Source organism: Canis aureus, chromosome 18, assembly GCF_053574225.1.
Source record: "Canis aureus isolate CA01 chromosome 18, VMU_Caureus_v.1.0, whole genome shotgun sequence".
Lineage (NCBI taxonomy): Eukaryota > Metazoa > Chordata > Mammalia > Carnivora > Canidae > Canis > Canis aureus.
In genome coordinates, this window is record NC_135628.1 from 33,483,468 (window position 1) to 33,509,485 (window position 26,018).

Genomic DNA, 26,018 nt, shown 5'->3' on the forward strand with positions numbered 1-26,018 from the left:
AGTAATTTTTTCAACATCATGCAGCAATTAAATCAAAGAGACTGAGCTTGACCCAAATCTGCGCGCTTCTGCCTAGGATAGGGGGCTAGCTGCTGGGAGAATCAGTCATCAGAAGCAGAGGGTTGTTAAACCATTTTATGCCAATAAATGTAGTAATGCTCAAGTGTGTGCTTGGGTCAGGATTGCTGTCTTCCACAGAAAATGTCTTTCTGATTATGTTATTTCATGATCCAAAAGGTGATAATAACAATGACAGAGTTACTGGAGGCAGAGGACCTACATGCTAGACACATAGTAGAGACCTAATGAAAAGTGGCTCCTACTTCTAACATCCTCACGAAGACTGGCCTTAATTTCCACATGGTATCCCTTCAAAACAATAGGATGACCCTGCTGACACTTCACATGCTACTGGTTTAGATGTCAATTCTTCCAATACTTTCCTGATTTCAAACAAGTTTTTGTTCATTGTTTTAGAATCTTTTATTTCATAGACTGCTTCTTGCAATCATTTAAAAATTGTGTCTATGGTAGTCATCTTCAGTTTGTTGCACCTTGGAACTGGGCTTTTGTACTCATGACAGTCAGTCCTTGACCCGGTCCACCCTGGAAAGTGTGAATTCCCAGACACTTCCAGCAATCCAGTCTCTCAGCTGCTAGGCAAAAGAGCTTAGAAGCCCAAAGATAGTCCTTGGAAGAGGGCTGCAGGTGACAGCTGTTAGTGGCAAAACTGTGATGTGAGCAAAGAAGCTGGGGTATGGGGGTTCAGACTCAGTAAAGGGGATCCAGGGTGATCTAGGAGGGCAGCAACAGCATCTGCTGCTGGACATAGTTAATGTATGACTAAGACAAGGAGGCAGGTTTCAATGTGTGGGCTGTGGAATAAGATTCCCATCATAACCACATTTCATATATCAAAGATAACCTTGACTATATTTTGATCTAAAACAATAATCATTCCATGAAATATCAGAGAATTTTTAAACAACTTATGTTTTCCATGGTTTCTATTAACACATGAACTATATTTCATTTATTGTGATGCTTACAAATCAATTTTTTTTCTAGTTTGTAACTAATGGACATTCTTAATGGTAATTATATAACTATTCTGGTTATACACAGAACAATCTATTTGGTTGTCTTGATGCAGTAATTCTAGATTTAATAAGGTGATATTGCTTTCCATAGATCAGCTAGATAGCTTATGTCACTGAACCCAAATCTAAGTACTCATTAAGATTCTGCGAATCTGGTAGGAACATTTTTGAACTTGAAGGATGTAGAAATGATCTATTTCTGTTCACCACTAAAGGATGTATGGGATTTGGCATTAAAACCTCCATTATTAAAGACTCTTTCTTAGAACTATATTGCTGGGCATGCCTAATAATAGTCCAGCCTCAGGGCAGGGTGTAGCAAGACTAAAACCAGGAGAATGTGTGTTCGTTCCAAAGACAGTGTTCAATTAAATCCGAGAGGGAAAGAGAACCAATGGGCAAAGCCAAGGTCAATTATGGTGTCAGGCTAGAAGACGCCAACTAATGAATGAGTAAGTACCCTAGTTAATAATCATGGATGAAAGCCAGAAGTAAATGAGGAGGCAGGAAATAGGGGTACAAGGAGAATACCCAACTAAATTCTGGCAAAGAGAACCTTGCTGGCCTAGGGTTCCTTTAAAAATGTGAAGACACTCTTCCTCTGTCGTACAGAGGCAAGAAGGGCATTGAGAAGGCACTGTCTATGCAAGGATATGGCAATCCTTGCGCTTGATCGAAGCACCACATTGTGTCACATGAAGTTTGTATTTCTCCTATCTCTGAAAGATGGTGATTCAGATTCTGGTCAGCGCCATTTCATAGAATTACATTCCACCTGGTACGCAAGAGTCACAGCCAACTTCTCTGGGAACATCCAATTAAAGAGCTAAGACCTATTTAAACTTGGCTTTCTTGTAGTTTTCTTTTAGCTTAATACCACTATTAAACATCATCTATTTAATAGCCCAAGGAAGAGTTTTTGAGGAGTGTTAATGAGACTGTAGCTTATTGTCATCTCAGTTTCTCAATGACTCAATTATATGACATTTACTTATGCCCTTTGAATGACAACAGTCATGCCAGCTGCTGGCTGAAGGGGAATTTTCCAGCAGCACTTAAATAGACTGTTTATCTTCATTAGCTCTTTGTTAGAATTCACTCTGAACAGAGGTGGATGCTGTCGTCCATGTAGAGCAGCCCTACCCCTTTTTTCTGTGGTTCTGATGTCTGCTCAGCTATCTCTTTTTTGGTTATTCATTCAAAGTTTAAAATTTTAACTTATATTATCGACATGCTTTCATACATTCCATGCATTAACCTTGATCTAAATTTAATGTTTCTACATTTTCTATCTTAAAATTATAACTCCCACATATGTGCAATCCATTTTTATTCTATATACTACTTCAAGAAGATAAGTAGGATAAACGGTAGGAAAACCTCTTAACCAGGATTCATATCAAACTCCGTTGCCTTTGTTGATTTGTTACAAAGTAGTTTGTAAATTACCTCCTTGGCATGTAATAACAGTAAACTCTCAGACATGCTGCATGAACAATAGGATGGTGTAGTCACTTAAAGATTTGCTCATATAAGAGCCTTCATTTGCAATTTTTTAAAAATGTGTAACATTAAATCTATATTGAGTAATCATTTTTTTGATCATTCAAATTATATATTTTCTATTTCACAGAAAAATTGCGAAAGTGACTAATAATAGAGATTATTTCTAAAGGACGAAGGTTAACAGTGTTCCACACATGGGTGTATAAATTTTGGACTTCCAAGGTAGATTACAAGTCTCCATCTCTAAAGGATCTTTGAGGGGCAGCCTGGGTGGCTCAGCGGTTTAGCGCAGCCTTCAAGGAGTCCCACGTCAGGCTCCCTGCATGGAGCCTGCTTCTCCCTCTGTTATGTCTCTGCTTCTCTCTGTCTCTCTCTGTCTCTCTCTGTGTCTCTCATGAATCAATAAATAAAATCTTTAAAAAATAATAAAATAAAGGATCTTTGAACCGGTGTTAAGGTTGAATTGGATTCAAACAATAAAAGAGATAATTGGGAAAAAAAAAAAAAAGAAAGAAAGAAAAATGTATTTCCAGAGTGGCTGAGAAGAATATTAGTCACATCATTTCCGATGGGAATTCCTGGCCTATAAACCTCAACACTGCTTTAAAGAACTCCTCCCCCACTTTCCACTGACATTTTTACCACTATATTCTTAAATATGAAGCTATGTTTGTAAAGGCAGCAATTTTAAATATTGGTCTGACTACTGTATCTAAACAAGTGTTAATCTAGTTTTCCATACCTTCCTTGTGTCTAAAGATATGTCATTTAAATAAATGCATATGTATGTATATTATTTATTATATGCTTACTATTTTTGAGGAGCTGCTAAGTGGATAAATGAGAACTGCCCTTCAAAATTCTTTCCCACCTGAGGGTCTTTGAATTGGGTGTTCTCTCAGCCTGGAATGCTCTTCCCCAACTCCCTTACAAGTTTTAGCCTTTCTTAACAACATATCAAGAAGTAGAACTCTTGGGGCACCTAGGTGGCTCAGTAAATTAAGCCTAAGTCTCTTGATTTTGGCTCAGGTCATTATGTTGTTGTGCCCAAGATTGCGAATCTGAGAAACCACCAAGGAGTTGACACCGATGCAAATGCACAAGGGTTTATTAGCAAGATTGAGCTTGGGTCCAAGTATACCTACCAGAGCGGAACAGGGACTTGGACCCCGAGGTGGGTTCCAGTTGGGTTTTTATGAGCTGGTCTAGGGGACCTCCAGAAGGGGTGTAGGAATTTCTCAAGTTCTGTTTACATTCTTATATGGGGCTTTCAAGGGCATTAAGTTCTGTTCTCATTCTAATATGGGACTTTCTAGGGTGTTAAGCTGTTTTTTCCTGTAACTGAAGCAAGGTAAATTTCAGCTCTTATTTACAGGGGTCTGAGATGGCTGTACTTGTGCTAATGCTGAACTTAAGGTGGAATGGCCTTAATTTTCTCGGTCTCCACAATGTCAAGGCCCTGGAATCAAGCCTCATGATAGGCTGAGCACGGAGCCTGCTTAGAATTCTCTCTCTCCAGGAAGTCTGGGTGGCTCAGTGGTTGAGTGTCTGCCGCTAGCTCAGGGGCTCAGGGCGAGATCCCCAAATCCAGATCAGGTCCCAAACTGGGTTCCCTTCAGGGAGCCTGCTTCTCCCTCTGCCTAGGTCTCTGCCTCTCTCCCTCTCTCTCTCTGTCTCTCATGAATAAATAAATAAATCTTAAAAAAAAAAAAAAGAGGGATTCTCTCTCTCCCTTTCCCTCTGCTCTTCCCCCCAACTCATGCTTGCTCTTTCTTTCTCAAATAAAAAACAAATCTCTCTCTCTTTTAAAGATTTTCCTTATTTATTTGACAGAGAGAGAGAGAGAGAGAACACAAGCAGGGGGAGTAGCAAAGGGAAAGGAAGAAAGAGGCTCCCCACTGAGTAGAGAGCCCAATGCACAGCTGGATCCCAGGACCCTGGGATCATGACCTTAGCTAAAAGCAGATGCTTAACTGACCGAGCCACCCAGGAGCCCCAAAAAATATATCTTAAAAAAAAGTAGAGCTTTCAACGTTATATCTATCATGCAAATCTATTTCTTTCAAAGCACTCTTCCAAATCTATAACTGACTTACTCACTTATTTGTTAACTTGTTTATGCCTCCCTTCCCATTCATCCAATAGAATTTCCAGTAGGGCAGAAACTTTGTCTTATACACCTCTGATTCCCTTACCCTGGCACATCATAAACACTCACAAAATAGAAATTGAGTAAATGTGTGAATGTTTAATAAATATTATTTCACTTAATCCTCTAAACAATCCCATGTAGTCATTTCAAGGAATTGGGGCTCAAAGAGATTAAGAAGCTTGCCATAGGTGATTTGAGCAGTCAGGCAGCACAAGGATTAAAGGCATGCTCCTAATTTTTATGGATTGTTTGCCTCTCAAACTAATCTAATCTGCAATAGAAAGAAAGCTGAAGAAATTTCCTTTTTTTTTGTACCTCCACTGGAACAATTAGATATCAGGTCAGTCCAGCCCCAGACCTAGCCCCTAGTCTCCATCCCTGTCTACACACAGCCTTAGGTTTGGCCCTCACTCTTTCTCATCAATATTGCCCTTGGCCTCCCAATGGGCTCCCTGCTGTAAATGATGTCCTCTATCTTCAACACCCCCACCAGGATGACTGCATAGACTGAACACTTCTGTTGAAATTTCTCAGTGGCTTCCCCAACTGTAGGATCAAACTCCTTAGCTTTGCAACTGCCTTGAGAAACTGGCTTCTGCTCTCTTCTCCTATGCACTCCTCTTACTCCCTGCATTAAGACCTATGTTCAGCCTATGAGACATTGACATTCTTCTCTCTCCTGTATTTGTATATTTCCTCTGAATGTGTTTCCCAGACTCGTCTCCCTGATTCACATCTAATTGTCCTTCAGTACTCAGAACAAACATCATTTCTCAATGGTCTTCCCAGACCTAATCCCCCTAGTCCCACCACCACTAAGCTGAGAATCCCCCAGTTCTAGGCTCTGGCCTGCCATAAAACCCAGAACAAGCCTCAATATGATGGCATTTCACAGCATGTAATAATTGTCACATGTGTGGTGTTTTTCTTTTGTGTTATGCCATTTTTTAAAAATCTGGCAGTACTTGATGGACTCCCTGAGGGCATGTTCCTAGCATAGTACCTGGTATAAAATAATGCTTCAGAAGTTATTTGTTGGAAGAATGAATTAAAGGGTGAATGTATTTTTTTTAAATGATTGCAATTAAGTTCAATAAAGAGAAGAAAGGAAAGTCAGAATCAATTAAACAGTATCAGGAGTCGTGGCTCAGAAGCACCAAGGATTCGGCCTCTGACTGTGGTGCTGAAGAGCCTCTGTGGGAGAGCAGAGTGGGTGTTCCTCACTGCATCAGTTCAGGCCTCAAAAGGGCTTCAAAAGTACAATGGAAGGGATCCCTGGGTGGCACAGCGGTTTGGCGCCTGCCTTTGGCCCAGGGCGCGATCCTGGAGACCCGGGATCGAATCCCACGTCGGGCTCCCGGTGCATGGAGCCTGCTTCTCCCTCTGCCTGTGTCTCTGCCTCTCTCTCTCTCTCTGTGACTATCATAAAAAAAAAAAAAAAAAAAAAGTACAATGGAAGATACATAAACAAGATGGCCAGCCTTCTTTGGCACCTTGCAAACCAATGGGAGAGACACATTACTTTTCAACGGAATTCATATGAGCCCCATGACTTCGTTTTATTCAAGAGGTAGGACCCGAAATTCCATCAGAAATCATTTGATGTGGTCTTTATTTTCAACTAGTAAATCATCTTGAAAGGCCAAATTGCCTCTAATGATTGATTTCATACATTTGCTCTAAAACTCTCCTCTTGGATACATAGTTCAAAGACTCTATAAGGTGAAGAGCAATCCCATGTTCAGAAATTCAGCAGCTGCTTAAACGTATGCTTGATTATTTTTTTAATCTTATTGTAAAAAACCTCCGGGTTAGAGGCCTCCTGAGAAATAACTTTTTAGTCATACTCACCAAATCCTATTTTGCAGATTGCCGAGATGCATCATGCTATATATACATTTCAGACAGCAATTCCTAGAGAGCAAGGACAGTGCCAGCCAGCCAGACTGCTCAGGGGACACAGAACTGCAAACAAAAAGCAAGGTGGAATTTTTTTTTTCTAGTAGGCCTTGAAGAATTATTTTGCTTTCCCTTTGTCCAGGTTTCCATGGAAACCCCTCTCCTGGAAATGTGCAGTTCTTCAGAGCCCTCGTCATGAATGCAAGCAGAAGACAAACCTGGAGCTGTAATCTATTTTAGTGCTGCCATGAATCGATGGAATAAAGGAATATTGTTATATTCATAAAGAAGTCAGTCAACATGAAAATGAGTATAATGAGCAAACAATGGTTTGGATGATACCTTTAATTTTCCTTCTGCCTTTGGGTAAATAGAATGTAGACATCTGCTGCAGGGTTTAGGTTTCTTACTTAATACCTGCAATAAGGAGCAGTATAATAGCGGTCTGAAGGTACCATATTCATCCTGTGAACTTAAGCAAAATGAAATAAACATTTTCAAAATACTATAAGTAGACTATTTCAAAATACTATAAGTAGACCCGGAAGTTACCTTTTTTTATCTCTAAGAAACAATTCAGGAAAAATACCATTGTAAGGACAGGTAAAAGTAGGAGAGATTATGCTTTTAGTTCAAGAAGAATTTGATGTCGATGTTGTTAAGAAGATCCGTGCTACTAGGAAGAGCCCCTAGGAAGTGTCAGAAGTAACCAATATGCCAGTAATATCATGTATTATAGGAGGAGCAGAGAAATTCGCCAAACTCCTAGGAACAGAACAGGGAAAAGAAAACTGTCATATTCCGTGTATGAGAAAGAAGGGAAGCAATGTTTATAAATCGGGGAGTCTACGCCACATACTGTTGGGACTTCGCCCAGGCGGCACCGACTCATGGATGTGCCAGGTGCCTGGAACACCACAGTAAAGAGGAGAGGTTCCTTCCTTCCTTCCGGAAGCACATCTCCCAGCAGAAGGCAGAGGAGACACATACGAAAGAGCTGGCTTCATAATTACTGAATTACAAACTGCCAGGTGTGCTGTAGAAGAGAAGTCCAGGTTTCCATAAGAGGAGGTAAGGAAAGAGCCTGACTTTACATATATTACTGCTCTCACAATAATCCTTTGGGTTAGAGGGATAGAGAAAGTAAGAAATATCCCTCAACTGTCAATCAGGAACTAAATATTTGAGTCAGGATTTGAGTCATTCTGTCAGGGTTCATGGTCTTCTTCCTAGATCACATGATTTTGTGAAGTGGCTGTGTCAATTTTATTCTAAATGTTGAAGAATTTGCGAGAAATGAAATATATTTGTCAGAAGATGCTAGAATGCGTGTGATGTCCAGATCTCCCTGACTCATTTTCTTAATAAGCACTGAGGGAGTCTCCTTTAAGGAATCCTTTGGAACTGACCATTCTATCAAAATGACTCATTTAAATACTTACGAATTTGCCTATCTGCAGACACAGACACATCCCGCTTCAGATTCTCAAAGCCAACCCAATGCCTGGGCTGGGAAGTCCGCGTGTTCACATCACTATGCTAGTGCCAGCACGTGAGTGAAATCCACATGCTCCCCAGTCAGCGGCATTCAGATCTTCCCCCTGACCTGCCACTGCCACCCACTTCATTATCCTCGTACGTGCCTGTCACTCTAACTCAACTACAAACAACTTGGAAGGTATAAGACACATATTACATATCTTTGTACCATAGTGACAAGCATCATACTTTGTCACAATAGCTCTTCAGTTGTTAAATAAGTTAAAATGCTCTCCATCTAAGATTTCATAATACTTTCATTAAATATTGTTTCAACCAGATTCAAAGGTCATATAGTACATTCACATTATCAACTAATTTTGAATGTTTTTTTCTAGGAGTCTTATTTCTGTAAGAAGCTTATTAGCTACTGTTGTAATGATATTATTCTGCGATCTGACTTGAAATGAGTCAAGCTTCCTCTTTCAGGAAAAGCTGTAGAAAGGGATGGAATATCATTTCATTTGATATTATCATTAAGCCTCCTAATTCTTTGGAAATAAAGGCTTTCATAATTTTCTTCTAGTTGTTCTGCCAGTTTTCTCCTCCTTTTCTAGAATTGTAAGCTTTGCAATCTCTTAAGTGGGCTGTCCTAAAAAGAACAACTACGGAGTTTTTTTTTTTTTTTTTTTTTTTTAGAAGGTGTTTTGGTATCCACTCTGGTGAAACATGGTACAGAATACCCTCAAACGCCAGGTGACAACGTCAACAAAATATCCTCAGAAGTGGAGTGATCCTGTTACCCAAGATTACCCAAGGAGGAAGGAGCTACGATCTTGCCATTTTGGTAAAGGCAAGAACCCAAGCCCTGAATCATTTCACCAATCCTCTTACTTCAATTCAGTTCAAACATCTACTAAGCATCTACTGTGCCCCAGTAAGAGATGCTGCTGGTACAAAAGTTAATCAAGGGCCACATCCTGCCCTTAAACCAGGGGTTGGGGAGTGGGGGGGGGGGGTGGACAAGACATGGAAATGGATAATATCTTCTAGAATGAGAGGAACAAGATCTCTATCCTTCCACACCTCCCACTTTCATGTCCCACTCCCCACACACAGATAACTCTTTTTCCCCGTGAGAATTCAAGAAGAAATTACATAAACTTTAATAACGTATAGACAATGCAATGACTAACTGCCTCTGACTCATAATCTTCCTCACCCCATATATTTTTTTCTGAAAAATGTCCCACATTCTCCAAAATTTTCCACTCTAGCATCCAACTGTGGACCAGGAATTAACAAAGATTCTTGACTCTTTTGACATCCTAGAAACTCCTAAAAAGGATACTTTTCCCCAAAAAAACACCCAAATCCATCAACGTTTTTTTTTGTCTATAGATTTTTATGTGCCTCTCTATTTCAATATCTCCTAATACATGTTCTTCATAACTAGTCCAGGGGATACTTAGATAGAGAAAGGTGGTTGCTGAGGAGAGAGTTCTATGGTCAAATAATCTTGGAAAAGTCTACATACTAACCTCTCTCAGAGATTCTTAAGACATATTACAATAAAGTCTCTGAGAAGTCTTGCAATACAGAAATTTAATTACTTTTATTTAACTGGGCACTTCCATAACTTACTTGGTCAAAATACTTTTTGACCTTAAAACTTAATATTCTGAGAAATTAGTTTTTCATGAAACACATTTAGGAAACAGTTTTGTAATCGATACCTTTGAAATTATTTGGCTGAGAATGGAAACCTTCCATTCTGCAGAGCTAAAATCTTATAATTCATTCATCAAGTATTTGTTGAGCATCTCCTATCTGCTAAGCACTTAACTCCCACTTGTTAGCTTAAGTCTCAGCCAAACCACAGGGGTCAATCATGTCATCAAACATGCAAAATATAAAGAAACACAATGACTAGATGCAGAGCTGAGGTTGGAGCTCGGTGAAAGGAATATGACTGAATATTAACTACTGGAAAGAAGGAATATTGTCCTAACAGAGCTAATAACAAAATGGATTTGATGCTCATCTCTGGAACACTGTGGAGATGATTTATATATTCTTTATATTTCTCATGTTTCACAAGATGGTATCAAAATTTAAATTGGGGGCACCTGGATGGCTCAGTGGTTGAGCGTCTGCCTTCGGCTCAGGTTGTTATAGTGGGGTCCTGGGATCAAGTCCTGCAACGGGCTCCTTGCAGGGAGCCTGCTCCTCCCTCTGCTTATGTCTCTGTCTGTCTCTCTGTCTCTCATGAATAAATAAACAAAATCTTAAAAACAAAACAAAATTTAAATTGGTCTTTGTTTTCCATAATGATTTGGGAATACACAAATTCCAAAATATCTAATACATCTTTCCTCCAAAAAATCTAAGAAGTTTTGATATTATCTGTCTGGCATCATTAAATACTCATCTCAAAAGACATTAAAATAGTCTCCACATATCAAAACTTAACATCTTAAATAAAACAAGAGTTGAAGTTGCACTCATATATAAAAGTAGTAACTCACTGAATTAGTAACAGAACAATTGATCCTCTTTTTCAGAAGTAGTGATAGATGGTTACAATAATAATAACACCTGGGGATCCCTGGGTGGCACAGCGGTTTGGCACCTGCCTTTGGCCCAGGGCACGATCCTGGAGATCGAATCCCACATCGGGCTCCTGGTGCATGGAGCCTGCTTCTTCCTCTGCCTATGTCTCTGCCTCTCTCTCTCTCTCTCTCTCTGTGACTATCATAAATAAATAAATAAATAAATAAATAAATAAATAAATAAATAAATAAATAAATAAATCGATAATAATAACACCTTACATTTGAGATTTGTTATACCCCTCAATTACTTTCAGGTTACTTATCAAGTAGATTGTAGTGAAAAATGAGAAGTACAAATGAGCATCTTCACTGTATCATTTGGATATTAGGTCACGAAAAGTTTAAGTACAGTTGAGCTAGAATCCAAATAAGAAAACTGCTCTCTCCTGTTCCTCCAGTAGAAGACTGAAAATCTTCATACAGTCTCTTGTAATCACTTCTATGATGAACCAGCAGTATAGTTGAGAAAAACAATAGTGTAACACACAATAGTGTAGCAATGCTGTCTTATGTCACAGGTAAGGAAAGATGAGACCCAGAAGTGTTATGACTTGGCCAAGCTCTGAGAAATATAAAAACGATTGCACAACCAAGGTAATAGAAATACAAAAGCCATTACACAACAAATTTAAACTCTGAAAGCTCATTTGCATGGAGAATGTCAATATAGATAATGAGACTGTTTCATCTGTTCTAGTGTCTTCAGCAGCTTCTGAACACATCTGCTGGCTCATGTGTCCTCTCTAATGAAGCTGAATTTGTCCTTGAACGCGTCTCATAGCCAATTTACAGAGAATTAAAATGTCACGAGGTGAGTTGTTTAATGAGGTCAATTATTTAATTTCTGGTACTATTTTGAGGTTACAGGGCTAAAAGCAGCTTTTAAGAGTCTGTCATTTAAGGGTGCCTGGCTGACTCAGTTGGTGAAACATGGGACTCTTGGTCTCAGGGATGTGAGTTCAAGCACCATGTTGGTGTAGAGATTACTTAAAAATAAAATATTGGGACGCCAGGTGGCTCAGTGGTTGAGCATCTGCCTTTGGCTCAGGGCAAGATCCCAGGATTCTGGGATTGACTCCCGCATCAGGTTCCCCACAGGCAGTCTGCTTCTCCCTGTGCCTGTGTCTCTGCCTGTCTCTCATGAATAAATAAATAAAATCTGTAAAAAAATAATAATAATAATAATAAAAGTAAAAACTTTAAAAATAAATACATATAGGGATGCCTTGGAGGCTCTGTCATTTAGGGATCTGGCTCTTGATCTCAGCTCAGGTCTTGACCTTGGGGTTGTGAGTTCATTGCTCTGAGCTGGACATGGAACCTACTTAAAAATTAAAAATAAATTTAAAAATAAAGTCTGTCTTTTATAAACTTCTTTTACCCTTTTGCTCAACTGTTGTTGGCAACACATCAGTAACATCTGAAGTGAACATAGGTTCATGAGTGGATGTATCCTGCCAAATCAAAGGTAGTCTGGTATTCTTTCAAAAACAAGACTAAATAAATGAAATAAAATAAAAATCAAATTTAAAAAATTAAAATTAGGGCAGCCCTGGTGGCTCAGCGGTTTAGCGCTGCCTTCAGCCCAGGGTGTGATCCTGGAGACCCCAGATCGAGTCCCACATCAGGCACCCTGCATGGAGCCTGCTTCTCCCTCGGCCTGTATCTCTGCCTCTCTGCCTCCCTCCCTCTCTCACTCATGAATCAATAAATAAAATATTAAAAAAATAAATAAATAAAATTAAAAATTAAAATTAGGTAAATAAAAATACTTTTTAGATTAATAATGCTTAAAAATAGTCATACATTATAGAACACACCTATAAAGCATTTTTTATTTTTACTGGTTTCCTGTTCTTTGACTGACATTAATCTCAACTCCTTTTCAGTGTCTATGCATACTTATTACTTTGAGCTGATAAAACCTGGCTTCTGGATTTCTTTTTTTTTTTGGCTTCTGGATTTCTTAACAGTTAACTGAAATATAATACAGATACAACCACATGAGAAGAAATGTCCAAAGACCCACAACAGTAATAAATGATTTTTTAAAGTTTTTAATACATTCATCTCTCAAGGAGCAATAATGCAATGTGTGGAAATGGTAGAGAAATGATTGAACTGTTTTCAACTTCTATTTTGACATATGAGGAAATACATAGCTGGCTTTAATATGTATTTATTCTGCATATTTTTAAAAGTTAGAGATGTAAATATGAATATGACTTTGAAGTAGTGAAAAGGACAGAACGAGACCTAAATTGCAACCCTGACTCCACTAACCTGGCTACTTACATCTTAGCCTCAGTTTCCTCATTTACAAAAATGGTAACCATCAAGCCCACTTGGAAGGTTGCCACCAGGATTAAATATGATAACAAATTGCTATTTGCCCACAGTTAACGTGAATAACAGTATATATTTTTCACTTCTTTCTTACTACATCTTTGCTTTTATGCTTCTGCAGTAGAACTTTCTTCTGCTTACATACCCTAAATTTTAAATGCCTGTACAATTTCTATTTTGTTGCAATGTAAATCTTTTTTTTTTTTTAAGATTTTATTTATTTATTCATGAGAGACACAGGGAGAGAGAGGCAGAGGGAGAGCGACATGGGGCTCGATCCCAGGTCTTCCGGATCACACCCTCGGCTGAAGGCAGCGCTAAACCACTGAGCCACCTGGGCGGACCTAGCAGTGTAAATCTTGTACCAGTAAGAACTCTGAACTCATGCTCCAGGGTCAAGCACAAAAGGTATATTTTGAGTTTGTTATTATTGTTTTAGGTCCAGAGGGGGAAAAAATACATTTATTAATTTGTCATCTTCCCAAATTTTATCACACTGTGTTCGTGATCTTCTTCATATCTCTATCTAAAAATTAAGTCCTTGGGCAGCCCGGGTGGCTCAGCGGTTTAGCGCCACCTTCAGCCTAGGGCGTGACCCTGGAGACCCCAGATGGAGTCCCACATCCGGCTCCCTGCGAGGAGCCTGCTTCTCCCTCTGCCCATGTCTCTGCCTCTCTTTCTCTCATGAATAAATACATAAATAATCTTTAAAAAAATATAAATAAATAAAAATGAAGTCCTTTTTTTCTTAACTGAAATTTGTATCTGTACCATCCCATTCAGGCATTTACCCTATATATTTCAAAACTCAAGTCTGTATATGACACCAGTAATCCCCCTCATGTGGAAGCTGCAATGTCAAACAGATCATAGGCCTCCACTGTTTGGGAAAACTAAGGTATTGATACCTGACATCCACCTGGAACTCTACAAATACATGGAAGTCATGGTTCTCACTGACAATTACTATTTCCTCCCCTATTAATTAATGTCCTTCTTTGAACATTTTGCAGCTGCAGCTCATACTTTTAGAACAAGTAATCACAAACCACCCTTCACTTGGAACAAGGTCTTCAAGGATTTAGAGATTTGTAATGAACCACACCCTCTCTGTGGGACCCACAGAATTGCAAAGTTCTACCAGGACCCTTTTCTAGCTTCGTGGAAGTGAAAGTAAATTAAACACATCATGGAGTACTAGCTCATTCTAGTTACACTAGAGGATTTGCTCAGCATTAACTGGTTTATCTCCATCAATCTAATTCCGTATTTTTCAAATTCCACATTGCAATTTAATAAGGGATCTTGAAATCAAATTAGTGTTACAGACAACATTTCACAAAGTGAAGAAAGAATAGATATGGAACGGACTGAAACAAATCAAAACAGGAAATATCAGAGTACATTACATGCAACAGGGACAAATATTAACATAGTATTTTGTGAAACTTTTGTTGTTGTTATATGTATGTGTGTGTGTATGCGTGCATGTGCCTGGGTGGTGATGTAAAAGGTATTTCCTTTTTTTAAAATTTTTTAAAAGATTTTATTTATTTGAAATAGAGAGAAAGCATGAGCAGGGCAGAGGGACAGAGAGAGAGAAGGAGAAGCAGACTCCCTGCTAAGCAGCAAGCCTGGCATGGCCAAGGCTCTACCCCAGAACCCTGGGATCATGACCTGAGCCCAAGGCAGGCACTTAACTGACTGAGCCACCCAGGCGCCCCTAAAGGGGAATTTCTGATTGTGCACCACAGTAAAAAATTTTGGAAGTCACTGAGCTGGTGTAATGTATGCATAGTTCAGCCACCCAGACACTTTAAGGAAGGCCTTATTGCCCCGCTGTTGAAAGTGCTGTCATCAGACACCCTGGGCTATCAGCCCCTTCAGGGACTGCCCCTGCTACAGAGAGCCACTTGCAACTCAGACGTCTGGCCATTCCTAGGGTGTCCCACAACCAATAGTTGACAAGGAAGGGAAAAAGACCAACCTATTATGTTCCAAACCAAGAGAATTCCAAAAGGCCATTTAAATTTCATAGTTCCCCATGGGGTCAGTCGAGACTCTTGTTCAGATCTGCATAATTCAATCTCTCCCTCTACCCAGACCTGTTTCTTCCCTCTCTCTTTTATAGATGTTGATCCCAAGGCACTTCCTAATAAACATCCTACACACTAAACTCCACTGCAGTGTCTGTTATCCAGAGACCCCAAATTGTGGTATCTAGTTGATGGAATAACAAGTTATGTGAGCCAAGTCAGCTGAAAAGACCAAGCATATAATAAGCAAAGAATCTGGGGCACTTGAGTGGCTCAGCTCCTTAAGCATCTGCCTTTGACTCTGGTCATGATCCCAGGTTCCTAGATTGAGCCCCACTCCCTGCTGAGCAGGGAGTCTGCTTCTCCCTCTGCCTGCCACTCCCCCTGCTTGTGCATTCACAAGCGCTCTTTCTCTCTCTCTCTCTCTCTCTCTCTCTCTGTCAAATAAATAAATAAACAAGTAAATAGATAAAATCTTTTTAAAAAATATGAATTTTTACATAAAACATATATAAATGGCCCCGCAAATTCAAACTCTCCCGTTACAACCATAGTTTGTTTACCCTATTAGATACTAAAGCATTTGATCAAAACGGGCACACCCATTTATTAATGATTGTGTTTGTTACTGCTTTCTCCCCTAAACTTGCACAGCTGTCCTATCAAATGAAATATGCTAAAGTGACTGTGAATAATGCTTCATTTCTTCTTCGCTAGCCTTACTTGCATTCATTCACCTTTGTAGCTCTTTGGCTTTTCGTCCTTTGTCTTACAAATATACTCACATCAATGCAGTTGAGAAACAGTGATAAAACCATTAATGGAGCAAGGGGACAGGAGAGGATATCAATAGAGAATCCTTCAAGACAAATAACATGATTTCACTCGTATGTGAAAAAATAAGAAACAAAACAAATGAACCAAGGATGAAAAAAGGGTAAGACAAACCAAGAAGCAGACTCTTAACTCCAAAGAACTAGTGGTTGCAGGTGTGAGGGGGGATGGGTGCAATAAGTGAGAGTTACATAAAGAGGACACTTACCACTACAAGCACTAATACTGTACAGAATTGTTGAGTCACTATATTGTACACCTGAAACTAATATAACACTCTGTTCACTATACTAGAATTAAAATTAAAAAACTTGGGGCACCTAGGTGGCTCAATTGGTTGGGTGTCTGCCTTCAGTTTAGGTCATGATCCCAGAGTCCTGGGATTGAACCCCACATCAGGCTCCCTGCTCAGCGGTGAGCCTGCTTCTCTCTCTCTCTCTCTCTCTCTCTCTGACCACCCCCCCACTGGTGCTCACTCATGCTCTCTCAAATAAATAAAATATTTTTTAAAATAAAATAAATAAAATAAAATTTAAAAACTTCATAGAATTTAAAAATAAGTTTAATTTTTAATTAAAAAAGTGAACCTTTCAAGTTTACTCAAGGAGAAATGTTGAAAAAGCTGTTTAATAATGGGCTGTATTTTCTGAAGCAAACAAAATTCTCCTAGCAGGTGAAATATTCTCATAAAAAGTTAGTTTTCTAGAATATAAAATTTTGGCAACAGAGCCTGACTCACTTATTCCATCTAATTTGTTCAAATAAGTAAAAAAATCAAAATAATCCATTTATTCTGGTATGTTTGTTTTTAAATTAAAATGTGTTTGCTCACTTATCCTGCTGTCACATAGCATATTTCTAGCATCTTGACTCAACTCTGAGATCTCCCATTACTTTTTTCCTCAGATATATTTGATATGTGTCCTCTAGACAGGAACTAATGGTTGTGCTATGTGGATTGAATGTTAGGGAAGAATTTTTATTAACAAAAGATGAAAAAAATCAGAATTTTTAAGTTGAAAAACTCCCAAGTAAGGTCTTGATTTTTTTAAAAAAAGAATGTGTTTAACTTTTAATATTTCCATCAAATGAAACCACTATATAAATTCCAGCAAAGAATGGCATGCTCACACCTCTTTTTGTTTTGGAGGAAAAATAATGGTCATTTACTGCAGTCTTTTTTTTTTTTCTTTAAGCAAGTGCATTTAGATAAATAGAAAGACCCATAAGAAGCAGTGAATCTGTTGTGCTTTCAGAACAATGAGGTTTATTTTCTTCTCTGCTTGGAATACACTCAGAGGAGATGGAACATCAGGTAGGTTTGAATAAGGGGAATGGAGTAATGAGCTTTGACCTGCATTCCCAGCCACGACATGAATGAATGAGAGGAAACAGCTGCAGCCTACGTTCCTTCTCTCAATAAAGTGATGCAGGGATTCTGTGTGACCTGGCATTCACAGTGTCTCGATGGTCAGGCAGGCTTCTTTGTTTCTCATGCATTTTCTATGCTGGGAATGTTTCCCTAGCTTTTCAGCGTCCTCCCAGACCTGTCAGTCCACTTGAGAAGTGGAGCGACCATGGTCGCCTGAAGTGCTCCCACCAGAACAGGGCACCCCCGCCCCCACACCGGCCTTTCCTTTCACACTGGAAATAAGGATATTATCTACAGCAAAATGACTGAAGGGGCTCAGAGACACACTGGACGTTGAAGGAAGACCCGTGAAAGATGCACTAGCAAACGGAGCTGGAAACAAACTTGCAAGAGCTAGATATCTATAGGACGTGAGTTCTTCTCATTGAAAACTCGGTTCCTGTGTGCCCACATTTGCAAAAAGAGAAAGAAGCGACAATTTTAGCATGACTGGACTGTAGCAGTATTCCTACCAGTCACCTGTCCCTGTCATAGCCAGAAGATTCACATTACTCCAGATGAAGGACTATGACTAATATCCATCCTATTGAAGGTCTGACCACTAGATCAGATGCATAATTTCAGACTTTTATCATAGGAACTTTTATCATAAGGCCTTTCTGTTGACTTGAGGACTTGGATTTAACAAAGCAACCAAGAAGACTGAGGATTTATCTATTTCTGCCGTGAGAATCTACACACTGAAGATGGGATACAGTGTTTCCACAGTGTCATTCAGTTACTCAGATGGCAACTGATGAGTTTCAGAGAGTGACAGGCTATTGCTGCCACTTCTTTCAAAGTGCAAATTTTGAATCACTCTGCATGCAAGAGAGAATGGTCTAGGACCCTCCTGAGTATCTGCAGATACTCTAAAATTAATTTTTTTTAGGGCAGCCCGGGCGGCTCAGCAGTTTAGCACTGCCTTCAGCCCAGGGCCTGATCCTGGGGACCAGGGATTGAGTCCCATGTCCAGTTCCCTGCATGGAGCTTGCTTCTCCCTCAGCCTGTGTCTCTGCCTCTCTCTCTCTGTGTGTCTCATGAATGGATAAATAAAATCTTAAAAAAAAAAAAAAAAAACTTAAAAAAAATAAAATTATTTTTTTAAAAAAGAAGAAGATTTAAGCAAGAAACAACTTAAATAATTAAGTCGTGTTACCTTTAATCGTACTATCTGAATAACTTCTGATGTCCTGTCAATGAATGGGAAAACATCCACACACTGGCAGCTATGAAGACAGCATTCTACACTCAAACTCATAAATAACAAATATTTTCTGCCGTGATTCAGCTTCAAGATAATTTGGCACAAGTACTGGTACAGAGTGATTATTCTACTTTGGGTCACATTTATTCTCCTTTTACATAATATCTGGATTCCATCCCTCAGAGTCCTTTGGTGGTTTTCTTTAAGCAGTTTCCAAACAGTTTAAATGAACCATCCTCTCCAAGAGAGAAAAGCTTAATCCTTCTCTAATTATATGACCTAATCATGAACTATAAAAGTAAATGATGTTAATTAGTACGAGAGACAGGGAATAAAAGGGGCAGAAGAAAAGTCTTTTTTTTTTTTTTTTTAATCCTTTCATCCTCCTTTAGTCACTTTCCTGTGAATAGTTTGTTGCTCAAAAAGAATTTTCACTGTGATTTCTCACTTCTCTAAATAGCGAGTGTAATCCAGGCTGGACCATTCCCATTCTCTCTGTTGTTATTTTGTTTGTTTGTTTTAAAATAAGTTAAACATTCTCAATAACACTAAGACAGTTTCTCTGTGTAGATAGTTTCTCTATTTACAAAGAGAAACTATGTAGTCATTGCAACATAATTTAGCTCTGGAAGGCCACCATGAAAGAGTACATTCATTTTTTTACTAGGGCATGACAAATTATCCCAAATATTAACAACTCAACACAATAAAAATGTATTACTGCAGATGCTTTCTGAGGGTTAGAATGGAAGTAGCATCTCCGAAAGGTTCTGACTTGGGACTCCTAGGAGGTTAGAGTCAGGGCTTAGAACAGGGTTTCAGGCATTTCAAAGCCCCACTAAGACTGAAAACCCAAGGCAGCTATTACATGGCTGTTGGCGGAAGGCCTCAGCTCCTCACCACCTGGACTTCTCCACAGGACTGTTTGATTGTCCTCCCAATGTGAAAGCTAATTTCCTCTAGAGTGAGAGTGTGGGAGTGGACAACGCATTTATATGACCTATTTTTGAAAGTCACATACCATCGTTACTGCAATATTTACTGTGTCAGACAGAAGCAGTTCATGTAACCCAACCCATACTCGGTGGTGGGGGTGAAGAGAGGTGGACTTTTAGTTTCAACTTGCTGAATGTGTGCACATACTCTTAAAACCACCACAGAAGAGAATCCTATCTATGTGAAGGACAGATATCTCAGCAATCTCATATACAATATCTGGAATTTCCACCCAGAAAGAATCACTCCTCAAAAAAGTAGGTAAATTATTCAGCCATAAAGAAGGAAATCCTGCCATATGAAACAAGATGGATGAATCTTGAAGACATGATGCTGAATGAAATAAGCCAGTTGTGAATAGTAGAATAGTCAAATTCTCAGAAGCAGAAAGTAGAATGGTAATTGCCAGGAACTGGGGGCAGGGGAAAAATGTAGAAATGCTGTTCAAAGAGTATAAAGTTTCACTTATAAAAGATGGGTAAGTCCTAGAGATCCACTGTACAACATTGTGCTTACAGTTAGCAATACTGTACTGTACACTTAAAATTTTGTCAAGAAAGTAGATCTTACATTATATATTCTTACCACAATATAAAACATTAATTAATTAGTTAATTGAAAAAGAAAAAGTGAATGATTCACAAGAAGTTACTCTAGGTGGTTTCCCTACAGTTAAACGTAGCTACAGATAACTTGTTACATATGCTAGCATTTCCATATGATTAAGTTTTTGAACATTTTTAATTAAAATTATTAACTTGAACTACCATTTGTAAATTTAGATTTTTCTTATGAAAATTCCATTGTACATTTTTACAAGACAAATGTATTAATTTCCTATTGTAGCTACAATGAATTATCACAAATATAATGGCTTAAAACCAACCATGATCATCTATTATTTTATAGTCCTGGAAGTCAAAACTATGAAGTAAGTCCATCGGGCTATGTTCCTTCTGGAGGCTCTAGGAGATTATCTATTTTCTTGTCTTTTCTGGCTTCTGGAAAGAGCACACATATGTTACTTGGCCTGCAACCCCTTCCTCCATCATCAAAGCATCTTCTCTCTTCTCTGACCTCCTATGTCTCTATTATAAAAATGCTGTAATCACATCAGACCCACCCAGGCAATCCAAGATATCACTATCTCAAAATCTTTAATTTAATCACACCTGCAAATTTCCTTTTCCTCTGCAAGGTAACATATTCACAGATTCCAAGGATCAGTGCATGAACAACTTTGAAGGGAAGCATTACTCTGTGTACCATGACGATTTTAGGAAGATGTCAGAATTCAAATAAATTGTGGGAATACCCCTGATAGATTTAGCTAACACCATGTGAAAAAGATTTAAATTAATTCAACCTACCTGTTAACACATACCTAGTAACCACAATGATTGACCTATGTGCAGGGAACACATGTGGCCTTCTTTTCAAAAATCAAGCCCTGTGAGATAAATCATATTTGCCTTTAATACCTGTTTATCATTAACATCTTAGATAAACTAGAATTAAATCCTGAAATTTGTGTGGGTAAGACTCTTGAGATATCAGTTTCTTTCACTAATAGTTCCAATTCCATGATCTTATCTTAACTACCTCACAAATGATGAAGAAATCCACAAAGCCTTGAGAAATGTTTATTGGGAAATACATCATTTGCCTAAGAGATTTTCAACAATTTCTTCTGAGACTAGAAAACATCATTCCATACACTATGAAACATGGAACTTATAGAATGTGATAGAACCTAGGGAATGTTGGGACGCCTGGGTGGCTCAGTGCTTGAGCATCTGCCTTCAGCTCAAGGCGTGATCCCAGGATCCAGATGGAATCCCACATTGGGCCCCCTCCGGAGAGCCTGCTTCTCCCTCTGCCTGTTTCTCTGCCCCTCTCTTTGTATGTCCATGAATAAATAAATAAATCCTTAAAAAAAAAAAAAGAAAAAAAGAAACTTGGGAATGGGAAAATAATACAGTTCTTTTCCACCCTACATGCCTACCCTACCTATGCTATATGTGAAGATTGTAAGGATCAGAGAGATTAATATGCCCTTAACTTCTTAGTAAAGTTAGTAAGTGACAGAGCTTGGCCTACAGGCCAGGTCTTCAGACCTTCCCCCACCTCATATATTTTTACTTTATCACATACTCATCACATGCCCACATTTATTCCTTGTTTAAAAAAATAATAAAGTAATATAATCTATGCATGGCATGAGGCACTGGTAGGAATGACTGCCATGTAATGAGAACTTAACATGTGCTGGCTGCTATAACAGACACCTTTAAATCTATTATGTGTCTGTATTTTATCTCAGTGAGGTAGGAAGCATTACTCCTGCTTCTAAAATATAAAAAGAAAGAAAAAATAAATAAATAAATAAATAAATAAAATATAAAAAGAGATAACCAGGTAAATAAACCTGACCAAAGTAAGAATGCTAGGAAATGGCCTGGGTCTCTCCTTTAAACAACAAAGCTCACAAATAAATTCTCGCTACATTTCTGAGGAAAGAATAAAGAAATGTACAAGCTGAACAGGCAATTTCAAAATGTGTGTGGCATATGGGAAGAGATTTCTACCAATTTCATGCATTAAAAATTACAAAACCACACAGTTAATAATTTTCTTTGTTCATTCAACAAACATTCATTGAGTATTAATTATATACCAAGTGATGTCTACCTAAGATGTGAAAAAGGATAAATTAGGTGCTGCTCCTATTTAATAAGTAAATCATAAGGTTTCAGTAGTAAAGTATAGTATTTTCAAGAACAGAAAGTTTCAGAGGAAAGATCTCTCAGTAAGGTAACATTTGAGAAGCAATCTGAATGATGAAAAGGCTTTGGACAAGAGTGTCACAGCTTGTGGGAAAGGCACAGTAAAGATCAAGATACAGGCAAACTTTGACCTACTTATGGCAACGGGAAATCCAATGTGAACTGAAGCCAAGTGGACGAAGGAAAATAGAAGGATTTAAGGCCAGAGCTTGACCCTGTGTAGTCTTGCAGTCAGTGAAAATACTTGGACTTTCACCCTGAATCTGATGGGAAGCACTGATAAGGAAACTAAAATGAATAGATTTATTTCCATCTATTTTAAACAAATTGAAATCTGCTATATGAAGAACAGATTGTGAGCAGGCAAATATGAAGTAGGGTGACCAGTTAGGCAGCTTTTGCAGGAGTCCAGGCAAGACATCACAGTGCCTAGAGGGTAAGCTGATAATGGTGGAGGTGTGAAAGTGGCTTATTTCAGAATACTGTTTAAAGATAGAGCCAAGGATCACCAAAGTGACCAAAAAAAAAAAAAAAAAAAAAAGTGCCAGAGTGATTTTTCATTCCCTACTCTCCTTTTAGGGGCTTTTTATTTTGAAATTTTTCCCTATTGTTTTTTATAAATAAGTAATTTAAAACAAAAAATTTAAGGAGTGCCTGGCTGGCTTGACTGGTGAATCACACAACTTGATACAGGGGCTATAAGTTTGAATCCCACACTGAGGGTACAGATTACTTAAAAATAAAATCTTTAAAAATTAAATAAATAAAAATAGAAATTTAAAAAATATATAAGTAATATCAATCTCCCTCTTGTACCAAATATCCTTACATTGTCTTATACCTTAGTATAGCATAAAAATACTTTCTAGTTTTGCATATAGCACAGATGCACCTGGGCTATTACTCAATTAAACTAAAAACGACAATTTCTTTTTTCCTTTATAAAAAGAATTTACTCAAGATCAAGTATTATTTAAAACAACACCCATAATGCATAGTAGACACCACTGTGTTAAGGCAAAAACTATGGTTACTTTCCACAGACAGTTGACCTTTGAGTCCCGCCAGGTTTAGGAACTCTGCATCCCTTCCTCCATACAATCAAAAATCTGCACGTAACTTTTAACCCTCCAAAAACTTAACTTCTAATAGCCTGCAGTCTGATAACATACACTGTCAACTAACACGTATTTTGCATGTTATATGTATCATATATGGTATTTTTGTAATAAAGTAAGCTAGAACAAAAAAGAATGTTATCAAGAAAATCATAAGGAAGAGGAAGTACATTTGCAGTCCTGCACTGTAAAAAAGTCCCCATATAAGTGGACCTACACAGTTCAAACCAGTGTTGTTTAAGGGTCAACTTTACTAAAGTAGTGAAAAATATAATTTTTTTCATGGTCTTTGAGTTTGGGTTCTTTATCATTTCAGAAGATATGTATATATAATAATAGTGTAATTTGTGGGATCCCTGGGTGGCGCAGCGGTTTGGCACCTGCCTTTGGCCCAGGGCGCAATCCTGGAGACCCGGGATCAAATCCCACATCGGGCTCCCGGTGCATGGAGCCTGCTTCTCCCTCTGCCTATGTCTCTGCCTCTCTCTCTCTCTGTGACTATCATAAATAAATAAAAATTTAAAAAAAATAGTGTAATTTGTAAGTAAAATAATGGTCAGAATACATTGGTCTAAAAAACACATTGCTTCTAAAGCATTATTTTCTCTTTGCATTTCCTCTCCAGAATGGAACTCATATACCTACTTACTGACTATTGTCAGATATGGTTTTATTCACTAAAGGGATATGTTTCCCATATCCTGAAAAACAATATGAAATGATTTATATCATGGAACATCTGTTTTCTTGAACAAAGAATAGTAATTTTTTTCTTGTTAATTATTTCAGCATCCCTCAGAAATGGATATTTATGACCATCTTTATTTTTCATCCTCATAAATTAGGGTTCATAGATGGCTTGGCTATAATAAAAACAAAGACATAAGTGATTTCCAGTTTTCTTTCTTACTAATACAAAAATCAAACACTATATCCTCTACCTGTACATTGTTCTCAGAGGACCAGACAAAATCTTTGGCTGCCCACAAATAACTCACAAATTGCTTTGAAATGAACAGAAGGCCCAGGGATGAGTGGATAAAGATTTTGGAAGGAATTATGATTCTTTTTTTTTTTTTTTTTTAGATTTTTTAATTTTTATTTATTTAAGAGAGAGAGCAAGAGAAAGCACAATAGGAAGAGCAGAGGGAGGGGAAGAGAGCATCTCAAGCAGACTCTATGCTGAGTGTGGAGCCCAATGCAGGGCTTTTTCCCAGGACCCAGAGATTATGAACCTGAGCAGCAACCAAAAGTCAGATAGATGCCTAACCCACTGTGTCACCCAGGTACTACAGAATTATGATTTTTAATGTACTTTCAGAGGCACACTGAATTTATTTTTTACCAGATAAATATAAATTCCATAGACTCTCATGAGAGATCTGCATTTGTTTTTTAGATATAAAACTATCTGTATTTGTGTTTTTCACATTTACTCATGTCACTCAAGAACCTAATTTACTTGTAGCTACAAGCTTGATTTACTAGAAATAATTCACAAACCTTATTTTTCTTATTTGTTGCAACTGCAGCTTTGTGGCCTACTATTTCCTACTGACTTAGATAATGTCTACTTTTATATGATATCTCTTGGAAAAGGAGCTGACTATTCTTGTTTCTTATATTTACTTGTTCCGATAAAGAACAACACAGTTTGGAACAGAATTTAAAGATACAGTTTGAGGCAGATAAAAAGGGAGTCCTTCTTTCGCTTCCATGGTTGTTATCAAAGCTAACTTATTTTGGTAGTTGACCAAATTAACTGTACTGCAGCACATATGTGTGTTTACAAGTATGCAGAAGAAAGGAGAAAAAAAAATCATTTATTTCTTCAGACTGGCTTGTAGGCAATTCTATCTCCAAATTCACTCAGGAATCGGGAAGCAGAAAAGACTTTTTCATAGACAAGAAGAGGTGAAAGGGAGGTATATCTTACAGAAATGAAACAAGATATTCCCTGAATTTGATTCCAAAGGCCACATAGAAATCTGCAATGTGTAGGCTGTTGTATAGTTTCATGTAACAGGAACATAACAATGGCTTAAGCAAATAAAGGTTTATGTTTCCATATAATAGGAGATTCTAAAGTAGGCATTTTAGAACTGATGCAGCAACTCAATGATCTCATCAAGATGCCAGACTCCCTCTTCTCTCCTGCTGTGTCTTTTTTTTTTTTTTTTTTTATGATAGTCACAGAGAGAGACAGAGACAGAGACAGAGACACAGGCAGAGGGAGAAGCAGGCTCCATGCATCGGGAGCCCGATGTGGGATTTGATCCCGGGTCTCCAGGATCGAGCCCTGGGCCAAAGGCAGGCGCCAAACCCCTGCGCCACTCAGGGATGCCCTGCTGTGTCATTTTTAATATGTACCTTTCATTCTCAAATAGGTGGCCTCACCTCCTCTGAACACTGCATTTTGGTTTGGACATAAAGATGTATAAAAGGCACAATAGTCAAATAGCAAAAATGAAAAAGTCCATCATTTGACTTCCAATTATATTCTACTGGGCACAACTGTGTGTTGTGGCCTGGA

General features: G+C 38.3%; 1 long non-coding RNA gene across 11 annotated transcripts in view; it reads right to left on the minus strand.

Moving 5' to 3' along the window:
• Positions 1–26,018, minus strand: part of LOC144288827 (uncharacterized) — a 369,517-nt gene that overhangs the window by 316,219 nt on the left and 27,280 nt on the right. For 5 of the 11 annotated variants that reach the window (XR_013356826.1, XR_013356831.1, XR_013356821.1 and 2 more), the window contains 3 exons: positions 20,966–21,031; positions 7,000–7,129; positions 6,610–6,723 (listed from right to left, as the gene is read on the minus strand). This is a non-coding gene — a long non-coding RNA (uncharacterized LOC144288827). Of the gene's footprint in view, positions 1–6,609; positions 6,724–6,999; positions 7,130–20,951; positions 21,032–26,018 lie in introns of all 11 variants that reach the window. The other 6 variants (XR_013356829.1, XR_013356830.1, XR_013356825.1 and 3 more) reach the window with 3 other exon arrangements.